The 21,696-nt window shown below is 47.2% G+C and overlaps 1 protein-coding gene across 12 annotated transcripts in view; it reads right to left on the reverse strand.

The window, feature by feature from the left end:
- The window catches only part of LHFPL2 (LHFPL tetraspan subfamily member 2), a 178,118-nt gene that overhangs the window by 32,586 nt on the left and 123,836 nt on the right, over positions 1 to 21,696 (reverse strand).

Here is a 21,696-nt window from a genome sequence, read left to right on the forward strand (position 1 = left end):
ATACTTCTACACACACCTCCTAAAAATGAGGACTTTTTCCTACCTAACCACAATAAAATTAACACACCCAAGAACACTGACAATAATTTCCTTATGCCCCAAAGCCCAGTCCACACTCAAATTTCCCTACCCTGTCCCAATTTTTATAGCTGGTTTCTTAGAACCGTGACTCAATCAAGGCTCATGCATTGCCTTTAGTTATGCCTTTCATCTCTCTTAGTCAAAAACAGTCTTTCCATCCCTCACCTACCCTGCTGTGCCTGTATTTTTTTCCCCCTTGACAATGAATTTTTGAAGATACAGGAATTTGTCTTTTTCTTCCTGACGCCATTTGAAGTCATTCTTTATCCTCAGTTGTGGAGAAACCAGAGGTTAAATCTGAAGACTAGTTTAGATTTGGGGGACAATCCTTTGTAGGCAATGCTGTGTAATTCCCACTGTGCCACATTTGGGAGGAATGTGACTGAGGCTGTGCCTCTGAATCAGAGTAATTTTACACATACATACATGTATGTATATACACATATGCACACACAAATACACGTGTGTGTATGTGTAGGAAGAGAGACAAAAACAGAACATGTCTGTTTGGTCCTCTCTGGTCCTAAAGAATCCAAATTTGGCCAGGAAGTGGGCAGAAGGCTAGTGTGGGCAGGACTTACTTTTCATTTTTTTAATTTATTTATTTTTTGTCTTTTTAGGGCCGCACCCAGAGCATATGGAGGTTCCCTGGCTAGGGGTCGAATCCGAGCTGCGTCTGCTCCCTACATCACAGCTCACGCCAATGCCAGATTCTTAACCCACTGAGCGAGGCCAGGGATTGAACCCGCGTCTTCATGGATGCTAGTCGGATTCGTTAACCACTGCGCCACAACGGGAACTCCAGGGCTTATTTTTTTTAATTTTAATTTTTTTTTTTTTGGTCTTTTTGCCTTTTCTAGGGCCACTCCCGTGGCATGTGGAGGTTCCCAGGCTAGGGATCTAATGAGAGCTGTACCCACCGGCCTACACCAGAGCCACAGCAACGCAGGATCCAAGCCGAGTCTGTGACCTACGCCACAGCTCACGGCAAAGCCGGATCCTTAACCCACTGAGAAAGGCCAGGGATCGAACCTGCAAACTCATGGTTACTAGTCAGATTCGTTAACCACTGCGCCATGACAGGAACTCTGTCCAGGGCTTATTTTTTAAAGAGCTCCTTCCTTGGGGCGTGGGGCGGGTTCTCATGCCATAGTGAAGAAGCACCGTTCTGAGAGATGCCATCCTGGAAGCTAAAGCAATCCTTCAGCAAAGGAATTTTACGACTAAGAAGTGTTTGCTGTCCTTCTTGGAAATGGAACCTCATTTTATGTATGACTTAGGAAGACACAGAAAGATGGGCAGACCCAGGAAGGGAGATAACAACTTTAAAGACACGCATGCATGACGAGGAGAGCGCCTGGGAAAGCTGAAGGCAGGCCATTCTTCCCCTGCCTTCAGAGCCCTGCCTTTCAAATAGGAATAAACAACCCCGCTCCCCAGTGCTCTTCTCAGGCCTTGGGCTCAGCCTGCCATCCTCATCCCTCAGCTTGGAGGGGGGGCCATAGGGGAGCCGTGTTTTAAGAGTTTTGTAAACAGATGTTTTAAGAGTCTTGTAAACCAATCTCAGCTCTGGCCCTCACCAACGTATGTCCATGGACAGGCCATTTATATTTAACCTCTGCGAGCCATGGTTTCCGCATCTGCAAAATAAGGGTATCAGCATCTTCCTCACGAGGCTGCCGTGAGGCTTGGAGAAGCAAGTTTATGTAAAATAACCAACAGAGCTTCTGCTTCACTGTGCTCCACAGACGTCAGCTATTAATCAGTATCCTATGGTTAGGTCCACACAGCACTTATGGGTCAGTAAGTACTTAAAAACATGACTCCTACGATGGAATAATAACTTTCCACTGACCTACATGATGCAAGTATTTGATACACTTTGGAGCAGACTCTCTCTTGCTCACAGGTCACTCGTAGTTTCTTGGCCAATACGTTTCTTGGTTCATTATTCCCACCTCCCTCAGAGACACAAGCCCCACAGAGGTTCAGCAACATGGCCTCCCGCCCAGGGTCTTCTGGAAGGATCAGAAGATTAGGAACGTAGAATTGATGTGCTTTTGCCTTCCAAAAGCTGCAAAGACCCTCTAGAGTGCTGCTTCTTAGAGTGTGGTCCTTGCCCCCCCGCCCACCGCCCCCATATCTTAGAGGGGGATGTAGGCCACCTGTTTCCAAAAGCATCCAGTTCCTGGTTCCCACACACCGAACCAAACTTGCTGGAGGTGTTGCCAGAAACTGCGTTTTTAACAAGCCCCCAGGAGATTCTTCACACACTGAATTCTGAGAGTCAGCTGGGAGGAGGTCTCACACAGAGAAGTGAGAGGTCCGCCTAGGCAGAGCAGTTCCCTGGTGTTGGGGGCGGAGCGGGGGCTGAGGCTGCAAAGAAGGATGAGGAGGCATGTGGCCCAGCTCAGCAGGACAGAGCCAGACCAGCTGTCCTCAGCACAGCTCACGAAGCCACATGAGTCACAGGGACCAGCGATCCTGCAGGGAAACCAGAGGGCCCCTGCTCATGTGTTGACCAGTAATCCTCAGGTGAGGGGCTCCCCACCTACCAGGACCTCCTCTTCAGAGCACAAAGCAGCGTCAGAACTGAAGGGATTGTGATGGTACCAACAGCTGAGCACTTCGCATGATTTTTTTTTTTTTTTTAAATCAGCTACCCAACGCATGTGCCCTGGCCACCCCGTAAAATACGCTGACCATGGAAATGGAGGTATTTTGACTCTACTTAAGAAGAGAATCCTAACACACTAATAATTATTCTGTTCTTTGAGTTACAGTCTCAACATGCTCAACATCTCCTGCCTGTTGCCAATATCGTTTCCTCAGAGATCAGCCTCTCCCCTCCATTGCATCTCTGACTCTAAAGGCAAACTCTCAGGCTGTGGTTCTCAACTGGGGGCAATTCTTGCAGGGGCCATCTGGCAATGTCTGGAGTGGTTGTCAGAACTTGGGAGGGTGGTGGCTCTAGTGGGTAGAGGCCCAGGAAGCCGCTAACTCAAGGCCATCCTAACGACAGAGCTAGTTGGTGGTGTGGGACTTCCTGGGGGCTTCCTGCAGTTTTCGTATTTCTAAGTGTGACTTGAAATTGGGTCACTATGCTGTACGGCAGAAATTGCCAGAATGCTGTAAATCAACTATGCTCTAATAAAAAGGAAATTAAATTTAAAAAAATCTGAGTTCTAAAACCTTCACATTTTAGAAAAGTCTACTCTGAGTAAGTCATGTCCTGTAACCTGGATGGGCATGTATAATATTCCAGAAGTTAAGCACACTTTTCGCTGTTCTTCTGAAAAAAATTAAGGTCCATGCTACTATATGTCCAGGACGGCAGGCTGACAGGATGTGGAATCCAACTTGCCAGAGCAGACAGAGCCTTGACCCTGCCTCTCCTGGGGTCCCAGTGGTTTCTCTGGACCATACACTGAAGTCACCTCTTTTTTTCCAGTTAACTACATTCTACGAATGGCAAAAACAGGGCTGCCCTGGTTATTAAGATGGGGAGTCCATTTACCGTTAACTGTCTTTACCTCCGCCTAAGGGTCTTGGACTTTGCCTTGAAAAAATTCCAAGTTTGGCCAGCGTGGTCTTTATTGCTCCTGAATTCTTTTCTCCAGAGTTGGGCCAGCCACCCAATTCATGCTCCAGTGGCCTAAGCCACTGCAAATGTCAGGGAATCTCAAGGAATTTACCAAGTAGACCAAAGTACTTTCAGCCATTCCAGTCATTGCATGACCCCCGCATGCAAGACGCTTCTCCCTCCTGTTAAACCTGTTGGTGGTTTGGCTGCCTGGTGGCCCCTTTAGACCAACAAGGACCCCGGTCTACAGAACACCTCAGCAAGCCTCTTTTCTTCTGTGTCTGGAGCTTAATTTACTTGTCTTGGCCAGTGATAATTCTTTCTTGATGTCCACTTGAACTCTCCATAGCCAATCATTTTGCAATCCTACTTCTAAAGGGGTCATTTTCACACCCTCTTCTGAGGCATCAGCAGCAGCCAGAGACAACAGGTCCACTTGTCTGGTCCTAATTTCTACATGACCCACTCTTTTAAGATTTCTCAAACCCACTTACATATTTTATCACTCCATTTCCTTCTACAAATGTCACAATCTAAAAATCTTTAGGGAGTCTTTTATGTGTCTTTCCTGTTTCTGTCTGACAGGAGGGACAGAAGAACTAACATCCATGACAGATGCTTAGGTGTGATTCAGCGCAGACCTTATGAGTCAGGGGCCACATGCCTATGCCCTGTACCTGCTGTGGGGTCAGAGGTTTTTGATTTGTTTAAATGGAATTAGAATTTGCGCTTCAAGAGCTGCCTTTACAAACTCTGAAACAAAAAGTAGTTTTCATATTCATAATGAATTCTGGCAAAATAAGTCTATTTATTTATTTATTTATTTTTACAGCCACACCTGTGACATATGGACCTTGGGGCCAATTTGGAGCTGCAGCTGCAGCCTGTGCCACAGCCATGGCAACAAGAGACCCGAGCCACATCTGTGATCTGTGTTGCAGCTCACAGCAATGCCAGCTTCTTAACCCACTGAGCAGAGGCCAGGGATCGAACCCGCATCCTCACAGAGACAACGTCAGGTCCTTAACCTGCCGAGCCACCACAGGAACTCCAAATACTAGTCTTAAAGTGAGCCTCACTGGTATTCTCAGTATCAATAAGAAAGTAGAGAGTTTTAAAGGACAAAAGTAACAAAGAGTGGAAAACAAAGAACTAAGAACTTACACATAAAAATCAAGATACTTCCTTCTTTGTGAACTGGCTGGTATCACAGAAGGGAGAAGGCAAAAGCCCTCTGTTCAAGCGACTTGACACTGAGAATAAATAACCCTCAGAGGATGAGCTTCTGGCTTATCTAAATGGACAGCTGGGCAGCCGTCCCCGGTCCTGGGGACCACGGATGTTCGTGTTTCCAGCAACTATAGGCTTTCCAGTCCCTTCTGCACAGAGGCAGAAAGAATCGCTGCTTGTTCACAAGATACAAGGCCATCAGCCAGCTTCCCTTCCCGAAGCTTAAGAAAACCCAAACACGATCCACAGAGAGGATTATGCCATCTGTTCTTTCTGAGTCCCTCATACACACCCAAGTCAACTGAAGAATCAACTAGAACAAGAGTCTCCTCCTGACTGGAAGCTTCTGGAAAAGCTTTCTGAAAGACTATTATTCTTTCAAATGCTGTGTGTCCCTTCTGTGAGGAAGAGAGCTTTTCCCACCCCAGAGACATCGGGCTCAACCACGGGACCTGTCCAGCCAATTCCACGTGCCACTTTGGGGACAGAAGGGCTCAGGAGGCAGTCCTTTGTTGTCCAGCTCTCTCCCCTCTCCCATGAAGTCACAAAAACTCCAGACAGAGACCGCTCCATCAGCCTGGGTCCCTGACAACAGGACGCACAGGCACAGCCAACCCTTGACACCAAACCCTCAGTTGCCAATGCTGAGAGATTTTAGGGCCCCAGCACGACCCAAACCATCTGGGGGCTGAGCTGCTGGCAGAGCCAGTGCCTGTCCATCCTGCCTGGCCTTGGTGTCGGGTTGCAAGCAATTCCACCATCCCCTAGCCTACCCGTGGCAAAGAACTGTTTGAAATTAAACGACCATGAAAGTCATCTAACCTAGTGAGACACATGAAAGCTTGGCAACTATGTCAGAAGCATTCACTGTACAATTCGCCAAGGTAAGCCGCTGCGATAAAAAGTTTATGCTCTTTAAGATATTTATTTTAGGGTTAATGAATGGAAGTACCAAGAAAGAAGAAAAACTCCCTACTGAGCCAAGGGACATCAGAAGTGACTCAGAGCGACAGAAGAATCACTTCCCACCCCAGGCGCTTCTCGGAGCCTCTTACCAAAGAGTCTGCCTCTCTCGCTGTTGCCTCGGCTTCCCCCCTCAGCTTCTATTCCTTCCACTTGAGGTGGATCCCGCCACCGTGTACAGCCGCCAGCTAGGACCTCAGCTGGCAAGTGTGTTTCTAACAAGCGCAAGGCGGGAGCTCTAAGCTCTTCCCAAAGGGAGGCTCTGGCCAGACCTGCTGCTCAGCTGGCACCAGGTGTCAGGCCAGGACAAAGCTGCCGGCTGCCCTGAGGCCTGTCCCCAACACGAGTCAGGCCAGGACTTACCGAGGAATGGAGCCCACGGGGCTGGGGTGAGGGTGTCCACGAGCGGAGGGGGCAAGAGACCATGGAGGAGGACAGTGGGGATGACGAGGCCCTGGCCTCTGGCTGCGAACAAGATGCAGTGGCAGCTCCAGAGGCAGGGCAGTCAACGCGGAGAGAGTGAAAAGCTGAGCCAATGGGGCGCGAGATGGAAGGAGTGAGTCACAGGCTGACAAACGACCACGGCCACCCTTGAACTGTGTTTGCGTCATCTCCACCACGAGAATCTGAACATTCCCTCTAGGAACACAGTCATTTCAGAGATGAACGTGGCATTAGGGTGAAAACTGGCGGCTTTCACGAGGAAGACATTCAGCAGCTCATAAGAACAACTGTCACTTTAAAAATAAAGTTATTTTGAGTTCCCGCTGTGGCACAGTGAGTTAAGAACCCAATTGCAACAGTCAGGGTTGTTGCAGAGGTGTGGGTTTGGGTTCAATCCCTGGCCCAGAGCAGTGGGTTAAAAGGATTTGGCACTGCTGCAGCTGCAGCATTAGTCGTGGCTGTGGCTCCGATTCAATCCCTGGCCTAGGAACTTCCATATGCCATGGGTGCAGCCATAAAAATAAATTGAAAAAAATAAAGCTGTTTTAAGTAGGTATCTCCTCCTTTTGAAATGAGTCTCTCTCTATATATATAAGTACACACAACACACACATACATACACACACACCAGCAATATGATATCATCCTATTAAACTCAATGATTAGTATCAAAAACATTAATTTGGAAATAGTCACAGGTAGTTAAAAAATGGCCAAAAAAAGTTTTTCTTTCTTTGCATCTCCACTGGCCCTGAAAACTTTACCCATTTGTGTTACTGACGGAAGAAATGGGAGTGGTTAATGTTCAAGCCGGGTCTTAGTGCCCAGGTTCCAAGCAGCCGTTAAGGAGGTGTCGGGTGCGAGTCCACGGGCTACAGAAACCTCATCCCAGTATGGCCCGGGGACAGGCCAGCTGCATGACTCACAGACAGGGGTTCCAGCCCAAACCCCAACCCAGGAACTTTCCAGAGGGCACAGGGCAGGCGAAGCTCATCACAGGCAGCGGCCTTCGCCCAGGATCCCATCAAAACAAACACCCAAGCATATCACGAAGCTCTCAGCTGCCATCAGGTTTACTGGCAAAGCCCTCAGCAGAGTGACGCATTTCTAATAACCCACTAGAGGATTTTTATCAGTGAACTGGGCCCAATGATGTAAGAAAACCGTATCCTAAAAACCAAGACCTAATTTGGGATTTATCCAGGGACCAAGACACGGCTAGTATTGCTCACTTAAAAAAAAAAAAAAAAAAAAAAATCTGTGTCTATATTCTTGTTGAGGTCACTTCTGTTTTTAAACATCATTTCTAAGCATCACTGAAATGTCCAAACTCACTTCTTTTTATAATTTCACTCACATCGATGCCGGCTTTTCATAACCAAGGGTACAACCTGCAACCTTAAGGTGTGAACTGCCCTGTCTATGTGTGCACAGTACACACTTCCTGAAAGCCAACGAGAGCAGAGAAGGATCTGGAAACAGCAATAAATACACATGCAATAAAGAACACCACATACAGGTGGATGTTCACAAACATGGGTCTTCATAACTTAATGTGTCAAAAATCTTCCCTCTCAAGTGGCTTATTTCTCTCCAATATTTAAGACCCATGAAATATTGTGTGATCAGGAATGTGCACACACAGATACACATTCACACACATCTGTAATGTTAGATATTTTTAACATCTACAAAGTCAGCCAGACAGATGTGCATACTGCATCCACGCCCAGTTCATTAAACCCTGTCCATCTCAGCGATTTCACAGCCAGAGATCAAGTCACCCAGTGTTTTTCAGCTTTCCCTAATGAGAATATCAAATTCAAAACTGCAGACAGGTTTAAACTTCCTTCATTTATTAACTAGAGGAATTCCCCAGATATTCAGGATTCAAAATGTGTTTCAAAAACAGATGAGCTTAAGGGTAGCTCCCAAATGGATGCACACTCTTGCAGGACAAGCAAGTTCAACACCCAGCTGCCTGCAGCTTCAGGTATCTGCACATCAAGAACTATCCTTTAAGGCAGGCGAGGCCTCAGCCTGCATTTCTGAACTGGCCTAACAACTCAGGAATGTACCGGGCGGGAGGAGGAGGCCCGGTGAGCTGTCCTCATTGCAACCTAGATGAAGTCAGGCTCGAAGTCCACGATTGTCAGAGAAAATGCCGTTCCGGAAGCCTGAACCCTGGCACCTGCTCACAGGGTGCAGTGCTCTCAGGCAACAGAGGCTTGTTGTTACGGATTCTAACAACAGTAAACAGAGATGAGTGCAGAAGAAGAGAGTATTATATGCATCAAAGACCAGGCCACAAAACAAAAGCAGGAGTTCCTGCTGTGGCACAGTGGGTTAGGGATCTGACTGCAATGGCTCGGGTTGCCTCGGAGGTGCAGGTTCGATTCTCAGCCCAGCGCAGTGAGTTAAAGGATCCCACGCTGCCTCGGGTGTGGCTGGGATTCAGTCCCTGGCCCGGAAACTTCCATGTAGTGCAGGAGCAGCCATTAACAAACAAAGTGGCTGGAAATGCTGGGAACACAAATGGCTTTAGGTTCGCTTTCTTAAGAGATACCCCAACCCCTTGCTCTCTGGCTTCCCACCTGTAAGGGTTGCTAGGCAAGGGGGCAGAGAGGAAGCCTGTCCTGGTTTACACACATCCAGCGCCAAGGACTCCACGTGCCTTGGTGGCTTCTGCCACCAACCTCCTCTGTGCCCCAGGCTGGACTGGACGCTTCACTGAGAACCTGTGCAGCTCAGAAACAGAAAGGCGCTCAGCGAGGGAGCCCCTCAGGGGAGGGATAAAAAGACTGTGTTTTGGTGAAGTAAGAAAGAGGGGCGTCCCTGGGGTACCGGGATGTTCTCTGAGGTGGCTGGAGTTAACAGCCTTCATTACAGCAAGCATGTCCCACGGCGCTGACCATCACCGGCCTTGGGAGAAGACACACACATGCGGCAGAGAAAGTCCCTTTCTGCACATCCCATGTGCCCAGCCATGAGTAGGGTGACTGATCATTTCAGGTCCCCGCCCAAAATGTGGGCAGGACAATGCTTTGGGGAAGGTCTTTCAGGCTCGGGCACAGGATTAGGGTGGGCTCAAAATGGTTACCCTTTTGAGGGTGCAACAAATCTTACTGCCCCCAACCCCCCAAGCCCCCCGCGTCCAGCCAATGAGCTCATCCAGAAAGGTAGTCCTGGGGAGTGATTCAGTCTGGAGCCAGACCGTCTGGATTTGAACCCTGGTTCTACCACTTCTAGGGGGTGTTCTTGGGCCCAGATGTGCCTCTGTACCTCAGTTCCTGTGTCTTTAGATGGGGTAATAATAGAACCTACCACACAGGCCTGCTGGGAAGGTCAACAAGTTAAACTAAGTAACCAGCTCAGAACAGTGCTTGGCAGATGCTAAGTGTGCCAGGCAGGTGGGCTACCCTTCCTGGAGTGGAATCCAGCCTCCCCTTCCCTGAAGCCCGCATCAATGCGACCACTTCTCAGGTCATGCATTCCTTTCCCCATTGAGATTTCCCAGTTCTAGGGCCCACCTGGCATGTGAGGATGAGCCTCACCCTCAAATACCCATTTTCTTTATGTAAAAAGAGTTGCCTATCAGAAAGGATACAAATGGCTACGAAAAAGGATACAAAAGGCCTACTTCCTCCAGACTCTACCTTTAACTAGCTCTGTGTCTTTGGACCCTGAAGCACAGTGATGAACAGTATCTACCACAAAGGGTGTTGCAAGAATTACAAAATCCATGCATGCAAAGCAAGGTGTGACTGTAAGTCCTTCAAGAGGTGGCAGGAATCATGACTACTATCATACTGGTCAACACTTATTTTTCTGTTCTCAGAGGGCTGTTGCCACCAAAAAAAAAAAAAAAAAAAAAAAAAAAAAAAAAAAAAAAATCCCCTTCTAATACCAGTAACTCTGTGTACACTGAAGCTGTGAAATGGCAAAGTCATGAGTGGGGTCAAAAACACTCGACAAGACACAGGGGCAGCATTGGCTCCGGTCTGGACTCTTGGTTAAAGGTGTGTGACCACACACAGCTCCCTTAGCTGCTCCGGCTTCCTGTCTCAGGTACAAAGTGGGGGTGGGGTGGAGGAGAAGGGGGATCCAAAGATCGCCACTGTCACTTTCATTTCCCAAACTCAGTCACTTTCTCTCAGATCAGGGGCTCCCCCTGAAGCAGGGGGCTCTCGATGGCCTATGCCTCTGTTGGCTGGGAGAGGAGGACACTCTGTGGGTTCTGAGGAATGCCAAGTGCAAAGGCTGAACAGAAGCTCACATCTGAGTCCCGGGAGCTGTCCAAGGGCCACAGGCAAAGGTGTGGGCTATGGAGTCCCTGTTGTGGCTCAGCAACTGACTAGGAACCATGAGGTTTCGGGTTCGATCCCTGCCCCCGCTCAGGGGATTAAGAATCCGGCATTGCCGTGAGCTGTGGTGTAGGTCGCAGATGCGGCTCGGATCCTGCTTTGCTGTTGCTGTGGTGTAGGCCGGCAGCAACAGCTCCGATTAGACCCCTAGCCTGGGAATCTGCACGTGTGTGGCCATCACAAGACAAAAAGACAAAAAAAAAGAAAAAAGAAAGGGGTGGTGGTGGGGCTAGACTGGCTCCCTCTTCTCATCATCTTTTTTTTTCTCCTGGGTAGGGCGGCCCCACCTCTAACCTTTCATTTCCAGGTCCAGACTGTCTCTCATTCTTGGAAACATAGCAGAGTAGCTCCCACTCCGGTCTTTGGGCTAATGACTAAAAATGGGGCCTTCTCTATCCTTCGCTTCAGAAAGGCACCCTACAATTACAGAACCCTGACTTGCTGGGGGACATGACAGAACATGAAGTTTTGATCATTTTTAAAGTGTTGATATTTTGGTTTCTAACGTATTTCAAGAAGGGTACCAGCTGATTAACAAATACATCTTAGTATGAGTTTTCCAACTGGAGGAGCCACCAACACCAGAGACTCCTTTTTAAGTGCTCTGGTTTCAGGCAGGAGTCGAGTCAGATTCCTTTTATTTCAAGACATAAACCATATGAAACTGTCCAATAAAATCAATGTTTGCTGCTGTTTCTTTTCTGTTCCTTGGTGAATTATTAGAGTCAAGCAGCACAACTCTCTCATCAGTTAGAAACGTCCTCAGAAGGCTGATTTGCATCTATCCACGGGCACTTATGTTGGATAACTATTCTTATTAATGATCTAATAAAATGTCTTGTTTTGTTACGATCATTTGAAATGATTCCAATGATGTTATTCAACCTTCCAACCCCATGGCCTGGTGAGGAAGCTGCTGAGCTGACAGTAATTTAAAGCAATTTTCAATTTTACTTGCTGCTATCAGTGAGATCAGGGAAGGATTAAAAAAATTTTGTTTCTAAATTTTGGTCTTGAATGCTGTCAAAGGCAATATTTTCCCAGGGTTTGGTAAAATTGATGTGATGACAGTGATCACTGGAGACATAGCAAAGGCCAGGGGTGGGAGGTTCCCTAAGACAAATTATTTGGCAGTCAACCCCATACCCCCTAAATCACAGGCATGGGTTATGAGAAGAAAGCTGTGTCAACAAGAACAACCCTCACAAACACAGCCAGTTTCACTCCTCCTAACTTCCTGAACTTTGTTCCAAACTGCCCTTTAGGCGAGGTGGCCATTCACAAAAGCAAGGGCTGAACTGCTTCAGCCTCTGGGATACAGGCAGGATGAAACGTGTGGCCCTTCTAAGGCCACTCTGTGTAAGTGGATAAGGGGCCGATGACTGAGTTGTGCGCATACAGACACACCTCCCACCCTGCCAAGAAGCCAAGGGCCCCGAGGCTTAAAAGGACAGAAGGCACATGAAAAAATGCTCAACATCACTAATTATTAGAGACCAGCAAAATTCAAAACTACAGTGAGGTACCACCTACACTGATCAGAATGGCCAGCATCATTAAGTCTAGAAATAAATGCTGGAGAGGGTGTGGAGAAAAGGGAACACTCCTACACTGTGGGTGGGAATGTAAATTGGTACCACTATGGAAAACTATACGGAGGTACTTCAGAAAACTAAATATAGAACGACCATAAATGATCCAGCAATCCCACTCCTGGGCAAACATTCGAACAAAATTTTCATTGATAAAGATACATGCACCTCTATGTTCACAGAAGCACTATTCACAATAGCCAACCTAAATGTCCATTGACAGATGAATGGATTAAGAAGATGTGGTTTATATACACAAGAGAATACTACTCAGTCATAAAAAAGAACAAAATAATGGCACTTGTAGCAACATGGATAGAACCAGAGACTCTGATACTAAGTGAAGTAAGTGAGAAAGAGAAAGACAAATACCATACGATGTCACTTATATCCAGAATCTAATTTATGGCACAAATGAACCTATCTACAGAATAGGACCAAACTCATGGACATGGAGAACAAACTTGTGGTTGCTCAGAGGGAGGGGGAGGGAGTGAGATGGACTGGAAGTTTGGGGGTTGTAGATGCAAACTACAGAATTTGGAGTGGATAAGCAATGAGATCCTGCTGTATAGCACAGGGAACTATATCTAGTCATTTGTGATGGAACATGATGGAGGATAATGTGAGAAAAAGAATGTATATATATGTATAACTTGGTCACTTTATATGCAGCAGACACTGACAGAACATTGCAAATCAACTCTAATAAAAAACTTAAAAAAAATGACAGAAGCAACTAATTGCTTAAGTACTAGGTAAAACTATATCAGTTCTGCAAAAATAGCTCTTATTTTCCTCAGGACCCAGAAGATTTGATTTCCAGTCTTTTTTTTTTTTTTTTTCTATTCTTATCTCATTGTACCCCACCTTTCTTTGAGAATAATGCTCCTTAAACATCTACTGACACCAAAGCACTTAAAAAAGAGCCTCCTATTGTAGTACTATATTGTAAGATTCCCCAACTGGAGGATTCCTATTAATATGCATTGTTGACCTTTGTTTATCATGGTGATTGGCAACCGCTAACTTTTATCGAACTAAGCACTGAAGCTCTAAAAAGGCAAGACAAGGCAGGTGCTCACGCCAAGGTGTGTGTGACAGCCAGGGGCGGGCAGTGCGGGGGAGGACAGGGGTTGGATGCAAAGATATTCTTACTGACCTCATGGAACAGTCATTAAACTTGGAATCAGGAAGCAGAGAAGAAAGACCAAGACCAAGATGAGTGTGACAAGCTAGTGACAAGTGTGCTCAGGTGGGTGGGGCAGTACTAGAGCAGGAAGAATCCACGATAAGGTTTTATTGGGAATATAACAAATGAGAAGTAAATCCATCATTTGCTGGTTCAAATGGGAGAGTCGCAGCTCAGGGGGAAAAGGCTGGAGTTTTTCTGCTTCCGCTGGACAACCCTGAATGGTGGCAATAAAAACACTTCTTAAAAAAATGCTAAAGGGCTGGGTCATGCTGACACAGCTTATGTTCGGAGCAAAACAGAAGTGGCTGATAACCCTCGTGTTTTTTTGGTGTGTAGAAACGGTGCCCCAAAGGGGTGAATGATACTTAATCCAGGCATATCTGTGAGCTGTTTAGGATGAAAAATTTTAAACAGAAGAAGGAAAATTAATCCTATGTTCTAATAGCCCCCTTACCCATTCAAATTCACTTAACTTATAGGATTATGTGAACTTTTTATGATTTCAAGGAGCCAGAATGACCTTGAAGTGAGTCTGGCTTTCTGACTCAAATTTGATCAAAAAGGAAACTCATAGGATACATGGGGTTTTGGCAGTTTTAAGACATAAACACGCTTCTGACATCAAGCCCAGATGGTTTCAGGAGGCTGGTGGGATGACACCAATAGGTGTGCTTTGCCCTCTTCTGTTTCTGTTCTAGAATGTGATATCCCCTGGTCTTAAAAACAAAAACAAAAAACAAACCAAAAAAAACCTGCTAAGGAAACTCTTTATCATTCAATGTAGTTTGTACTGGACGAAATAAATATGCCTTAATTTGGCTCCAGAAAATATAACGGCCCCCACTAGGGGAAGAATCTGTACGAAGTGTGATCCCCAAAAGGAATGTGCAATGCTTTTTGCAAGCTGCCCCTTCCCACTAAATTCCCTCTCAGCTCCTGACCACATGGGACCTTTTCAGGAGAGGAAAGAAGGGGGCTCCAATGGATGCAGTTGAGAAAACTACAAGTTTTCATCTTATGCACGACACTTAGTGCCTATGGGGACCTGACTTTCCTCATCAGAAAGAAAGCAACATTGAAGCAGCCTGGCTGGTAGTATCCATTCCTCAGAAACCATGCGACCTCATTTCTGAGAGTGAAGACAGCTCACATGCACCTATGTCGACAGTGACCTCTGAAGACTGTTCATGGTCCTGGTTTGGAACCAGTGCTGGGACACCAAAATGACAACTCCCTATCCTTGGAGGAGTCACAGGCCAGCGGGAAGTTAGCAGGTAGGCCCAGCAGAGGTACCAAGGAAGCAGTCAAGAGGGGGTGCCCACTTCTGCCTGGAGGGGAAAGTGGCCAGCACACAGCCTACTCAGATCAGGGCCACCCCTCAAAGCCAGGGTGTGGGGTGTAGGTGGGGGAGAGTGGTGGGGGCAGGAACGTGGCAGGAGGAGAGAGCAGGAGCCGTCCTGGGAGGGATTGGCCAGGTCATGCGTGGGATTTTGAACTCTGTCTTATACGTTATGATGAGAGGCCCCCTACAATATTTTTAGCATAGAAGTGACAAAATCAGACCTGCATTTTTAGAAAAGTCATCTCTGGGACACCTGTGATGACAGAAATGTTCACATATTGATAACCCTCTTCTTATACATGATTTAACTCGAATTTTACGCTCACTACAACAACCTGCTTGTGGCCTATCAAACACACATTGTACATCTGTAATTATTAAAGAAAAGGGCACAGTGACCAGAAGTAAAGAATGTCTGTGTTAAAAATAAAGATTAAATGCCTCTTTATCTTCTTCTTCCTGAGAGGATAATATGTGTGCTCCTTGACGGTAAGACTCCCTTCCCAGGTTTCAAGGCCATGTGGACTTGCCTTGCATATGCTGGTCTGTTTTTAATGAAACCTTGAAGAAATGTATCTCTGACTTGCTTGGTGTTCTTTGTTCTGACAAGATATAAAACGGTGCTGAAAATCATGCCTCTGGAGTTATCATGTTCCTCAGCTATCTGGGAGGCTGTCTCTGGAGCTACCCTCTTCGGTTTGGCTCAAGCAAAACTCTCCTCTATTCCTATTACAAACTGTTCATTGATTATTTCCATGGACACCTTCAAGGGTTAGGCAGGTAACGGAATAAACCTACCCTGAGTGAGTGCATCTGCGTGTGCCCCTTGCATACGTGCATGCAGAGCTGCACACTGGCTCCACAGGAGCTGGAGATCACCAGGTTGTTCAACATGGGCAGCTGAGCCTGGATCCAGCGGATCACCGCCGTGGGGTGTGAGGGGGCACACCTGCAGAGCCGGGGATCCAGGGGAGGAAGGATAAGGGCAAGGACTACCACAGAGGAAGGGGCAGGTTCCAGAAGCAGAAGAGGGACAGTGAGACTGGGAGGCTAACTGGCCCTGGAGGCTGTCGGGAAGAGTCAAGGATGACTCCCAGGTTTCTATACTACTTGAGTGAATCCATTTCCTGGAGCAGGGCTATGTTGGGAAAGATGATGAGTCTAGCTGGGGTCGAGAAGAACTCGCGATCACTGCGGAGGTACACCAGGCACTGGGGCATCTGGGGGCTTCCCGGGTAAAGGGCGCCATGGGTGCGGATGAGCTCCCCGGGAGCGGGTATGCACTAAGAAGACAGAAGGACCAGGATGTGCCCTGGGGAATACGAGAAAACTGCCAAAGTGACGGAGGCGTGGGCCAAGCGGGCAAGAACGAGGTGACCACGCCTGCAGGAAGGCAAGGCGGCGAGAGAGGTGAGTTTGGGTGGCCCCAGTCCCACAGGGCCACTGACGTCCCAGGAAACAAACACGGAATCCTAAAAAGAGGTAAGGAGATGGCTGAGCAGGAGCTGGTCAGTCTTGCTGTGGTCGGAGATACTCTTTGAGATGGTCTACACTGCGTTTTGGCTAGAGCCTCAATTTCCAGGTCCCAACCATTTAATTAAAACGAGAAAAAAAAAAAGTCCCAAGGAGCACCTTATCTGGGGAGCCATTACAATAAACAGGCAGTTAGCACAAGGTCAAGACGAGGAAGAATGTGAACAATACAGAGCTCGGAGGCTGCAGGGGGCGTGAGGAGGGGGTGGGGTGGGGCAGGGGAAGGAAACCCTCTGGACAATGCACAGATGTTGAAGTGTTCGCTGCCAGGAGTATCAGACAAACAGGAAGACCTTAAACTTCTCCAACTGGGAAGGCTCGGGTTGGCCTGCTGAGCAGAGGGGCTGAGCACATGACTGGAACACGGAAACAGAAGGTTGTGATTAAGGCTGTGAGGGCTGCTCCACAGGATCCTTGCAGGCGGCCTCGGCTCCGCAGACCCCGTTCCCTGCACACTCCTCCGGGGCTTTGCCGCACCCACTTACAAGACCCAAAAGAGGCCAGGATGCCAAATATCACAATTTTAAAACTTCCTGCTGACATAAAGCAAAAAATTTATGTATACGAAGCCTCTAAGTGGAAACCAAAGAAAAACTGGCGTAATTATCCATGCTGTGTTCCAATAATCAAATCACAAGGAAGGTATGGGAATTGTTGTTAGACACCCTTTGCATTTCAAAAGTTAGGAATTTCATGAAATGTTTTCCTCTCGTCAACAGTTGTATATTTTTGCTTTCTATTGAGCAATTTAAAGATATTTTTTTAGGAGTTCCCGCTGTGGCACTGTGGGTTAAAAGATCCTGCATTGCCGTGGCTTGAATTCAATCCCTGACACAGAAATTTCTCTACACCATGGGTGTGGCCAGAAAAAGAAAAAAAAATGTTTTTTAAATGATGCAAACATGGAATATTTCTTGAAATAACTAAAATTTCAGAATACAATCTGGAAGGTAGTCTTTAACCATTAAACACAAAGGGCCTGCTATATCTATAATAGGGTTTCTCAACTTCAGCACTTCTGATGTTTGGGGATTGGCTAATTCCTTGTCCTGTAAGTTGGAGGATGTTTTGCACCAGTCCTAGCCCTTTCCCACTATATGCCAGTAGCATTCTCCTAGTTGCAACAATAAACAATAAGTCTTTAGATGCTGCCATATGCCCCGAAAGACAATTTTGCCCTAGATACCTCACTTGTAGTAAAGGCACAGGATCTAAACAGTGATGAGAGTCAAGTCCTGGCAGTGGCACATCCTGGCAGAATAAAGCTGGACAAGTAACTGACCTCTCTATGCCTCAATTTCTCCAGCTGTAAAACGGGGATAATACCTACTTCCTAAGGTTGCTAAGAAGATTAATGGGGAAATGCATGTCAAATACTTGGCACAGAGCCTGACACACAGTAAGTAAGCATTAAGAAAATGGCAGCAGGAGTTCCCGTCGTGGCGCAGTGGTTAACGAATCCGACTAGGAACCATGAGGTTGCCGGTTCGGTCCCTGCCCTTGCTCAGTGGGTTAACGATCCGGTGTTGCCCTGAGCTGTGGTGTAGGTTGCAGACACGGCTCGGATCCCGAGTTGCTGTGGCTCTGGCGTAGGCTGGTGGCTACAGCTCCGATTCAACCCCTAGCCTGGGAACCTCCATACGCCGCGGGAGAGGCCCAAGAAATAGCAACAACAACAACAAAAAGACAAAAAGACAAAAAAAAAAGAGAAAAAAAAAAAAAGAAAATGGCAGCAATGATATTATTAAAAAAAAAAAAAAAAAAAAGAGTTGTACTCCATGATTTTGGAAGACAGAATTGAGCAGGCCATTTGCTTGGCCAGAAGGTACGAGCACACTGTCCACAGAGCTCATGTCTAAACAGTACATGGCACTTACGGCGAGAATGTTAGAAACACAACCACTATGATACTCAACCTTGATGGAAATCAAGATGCTTTAATCCCTGTAGGGATGTAAGGAGGCAGGGGGGTAGGAATAAAGGGAAAAGAAAAAAATGAAAAATTAGCTTTAGACCAAAGAGAAATATTCTGGCATGAAGAGGAAATGGTCAAAATTCATATCTTTAAAAGAAACAAAAAAAACCCAACAAACAAACAAAAAAACCGACCTGGGCCATGCATCAAATGAACATGCTGAATTTGGGGAGAGTCCCACGGTAAGAGCTAGTGAGCATCTATGGAGTGACAGCTGGTCACTGAAGGGGAAGAGGTCAGTCCTAAGCGGCAGCAGCAAGGAGTGAAAGGCAGGCAGGCAGATGCCAATGAAGTGGGGGAGGAGGAGAGGGACAGGCGTGGAGGGGAAATTCTCCGGTCAGCAGACAAATTACAGCTTCTCCCCGCTGAGGAGGGTGGCAGAGCCCCCAGGGCTGCCTGGAGTCCAATGCCTTTGAGGAGAGCCACTAGAACCTCGGACCAGGACCCCTGCACCCGCAGCTATTCCCTGACCTCTCGGTGCACTGCTGGGGTTTCACACAGCTCAGTGGGCAAGCCTGCCACAGGGACAGTGGCCTCCCTCTCAGCCCCATCCCCAGGCCCACCTGCACCTCCCCTCCACACCCAGGTGGCAGAGAGCTGCCCCGTGTCATCTGTGCTTCCTGTGCAGCCTGGGCCCGGATGGAATAACTGCAACGCCAACACGGTGAGTCAATCAGAACCCCAACCGTCTGGGTTTGGAAAGTGTCAGTGACTTTTATCGAGTAGCTCAAGTCTGACGTTTCAGTCATCTGACTCACAGAGAATACAACACTAAATTGGATGTAGCTCCAAAGTAGCCATTCACAAATACAACCAAGTCTTTGTGAGACAAAGCCTGGAAGTATTGAGTGAAACACCCACTTCACTGTCTTTTTCTGACCCATGATTTACTTGTAACTCAAGACCATGCAGTTGTCTATTATTCTGTCATCCCAGATGTACTGCTTTTTTTTGCTTTTTTTTTTCTCAAGTAAAATAAATAACCCAGAATGGTAGAGGCTTGTGCCCAGAGTTCAAGGCCGCACACATTAACATGTGACCCTGCACCCACACATCTAGAACCTTCTGAGCCCAAGTCTTGTCCACTCAACCCCACCCCCTCCATGTGCTATTATGTTGTTGTGGGTTGAATGCATGCTACGAACCAAATGAGCAAAACAAGACAAGCCCCTGTTCTTTCTTGAAGGGAGGCCACACAGTGGCCTGCATTTGACCCTGACATCAAAGACATCGCAGGGCATTTACATTCCAGGGAAATTTTTACACGATAAAAACTTTCACAGCACAGCTCAGAAGGTAAAATATTTGACATAAATGTAGCCCCCAGCCAGTATCAGAGGTTAGAAACGGGCAAAACAGGCAACCAATAGAGAGGTGACTTAAAATACCCTAAACCTGTTTGAGAAACTCCAGAAAGTTGATTCTAAACTCACTTTGTCAGAATTGATTTGGGAACCCTAACGGTTTAGTCCTGCTGGAGGGAGAACTGGGCTTCCCCAGCCAGCATGTGGCCCAGTCACCATTTCCAGAGTGTGTTCCTGTCAGTGACTGACTAAGTGCCGGGAGGACGAAGACGGGGCCAAACACCTTAGAGACAGAAAAACAAACGGAGTCAGTTACTATGTTCTTAACCGGGTTCTGTCTGGAAATCAGGATGCAAGACGCTGAAGATCCAGCTTCGGGGAAGCTCTTAATGCTGAGGGGATTTTTCACAAGTTCAAATGAAAACTCCCAGAAAGCTCAGACAGGAGGAAGGCTGACAAATGACAATGTGACTTTCCGACTGCCTCCGGGGAGGCACCGTCCATCAGCTGCACTGGGGATAATTTTTAATTCAAAAGGATCAAAATATGGATCAGCTACTGTCTTGTGATTTCACCTGATCCTTTTGTGTTTGCAATTTTTTTTTTTTTTTTGTCTTTGGTTTTTAGGGCCGGACCTGTGGCATCTGGAGGTTCCCAGGCCAGGGGTCTAATCGGAGCTGTAGCTGCTGGTCTACACCACAGCCAGAGCAATGCAGGATCCAAGCCATGTCTGCGACCTACACCAACAGCTCATGGAAACGCCAGATCCCCAACCCACTGGGCGAGGCGAGGGAGCGAACCCGCGTCCTCATGGATGCTAGTTGGGTTAGCTACTGAGCCACGAAGAGAATTCCTGTGTTTGTAAATTTGATACACAAGGTCCCCTGCCTGAAAATGGGTAAAGGCAGGCAGCTTCACTTTCCTTCTGGTAGAGCCAACAAATAAAGGATTTTAGATCTGACTTTATTTACAGGGAAAGAAAGGACAAAGGCTTGTGAAATTTTTGAATTTCATTATTACAACAGTTTTTAGTGTTATCAAAAGAGAAACTGGGAGCTCCCATCGTGGCGCAGTGGTTAACGAATCCGACTAGGAACCATGAGGTTGCGGGTTCGATCCCTGCCCTTGCTCAGTGGGTTAACGATCCTGCGTTGCCATGAGCTGTGGTGTAGGTTGCAGACGTGGCTCGGATCCTGCGTTGCTGTGGCTCTGGCGTAGGCCGGCGGCTACAGCTCCGATTAGACCCCTAGCCTGGGAACCTCCATATGCCGCGGAAGCAGCCCAAAGAAATGGCAAAAAGACAAAAAAAAAAAAAAAAAGAGAGAGAAACTGAGCCATATCATTCAACTGGAAAAATCAGCTGCAGCCCTCCACCAGCCTCCACCCCCAGCTTTATTTATTCAGAGCCACAATGCCTGGAGGAAAATGCGAGGTGTCATCAAGGCTTCAGGTCCGAGTCCCAAAGAGAGTGAGGCATGGATGGAGAGCCTCGGATGGAGAGTAACATCCAATACTCATCCATCTAGACTTGCCATTTCTCTTGTTTCTCAGTTCTGATAACTCTCTTGCTTTATTTTCTGAACCTAACAACTGCCGGGAGGTTTCATTGATTACAATCCATCTCTGAAGCACCACCACCTGTCTACAACTGGATCTCTCCTTAGGGTAACTGTGCTCCCAGAAACTGAAAATCCTGACATGTTTAAACCACACCATTTCATGTGGGCCTCTGGCCACAGAGCTCTATCTGCTGTGGGCTTCTGTGTTCAAACACACAGCCCCAAATAGATACCATGATCCCAACTCAACCCTGTTTGCATGCTCCCTATTTATGCTCTCACGGTCCTTTACTGGATTCTTCTCCACCCATCGCCGCGTCGATGCGTTTGCTGCAGCATGTGTTCAGGCAGCAGTAACTCACAGCCATGGTGCCATTTATAGGCTTTCCAAAGCGGCACGGCCGGCCTAACTATGCACCATGCACACAGGGCTCAACTTCCTCCCTTACTGCTTTCGGGTAGGTGCTAGGATCTTGTTTCATGGGTGGGGAAACTGAGGCCTGGGCCATTTAATCGAATCAATAAAGACAG

The sequence above is a fragment of the Sus scrofa genome, chromosome 2 (genome assembly GCF_054392235.1).
Source record: "Sus scrofa isolate SSC_HxYL_T2T_F1_AM1 chromosome 2, Sscrofa_HxYL_maternal_Yorkshire_Landrace_v2.0, whole genome shotgun sequence".
NCBI lineage: Eukaryota > Metazoa > Chordata > Mammalia > Artiodactyla > Suidae > Sus > Sus scrofa.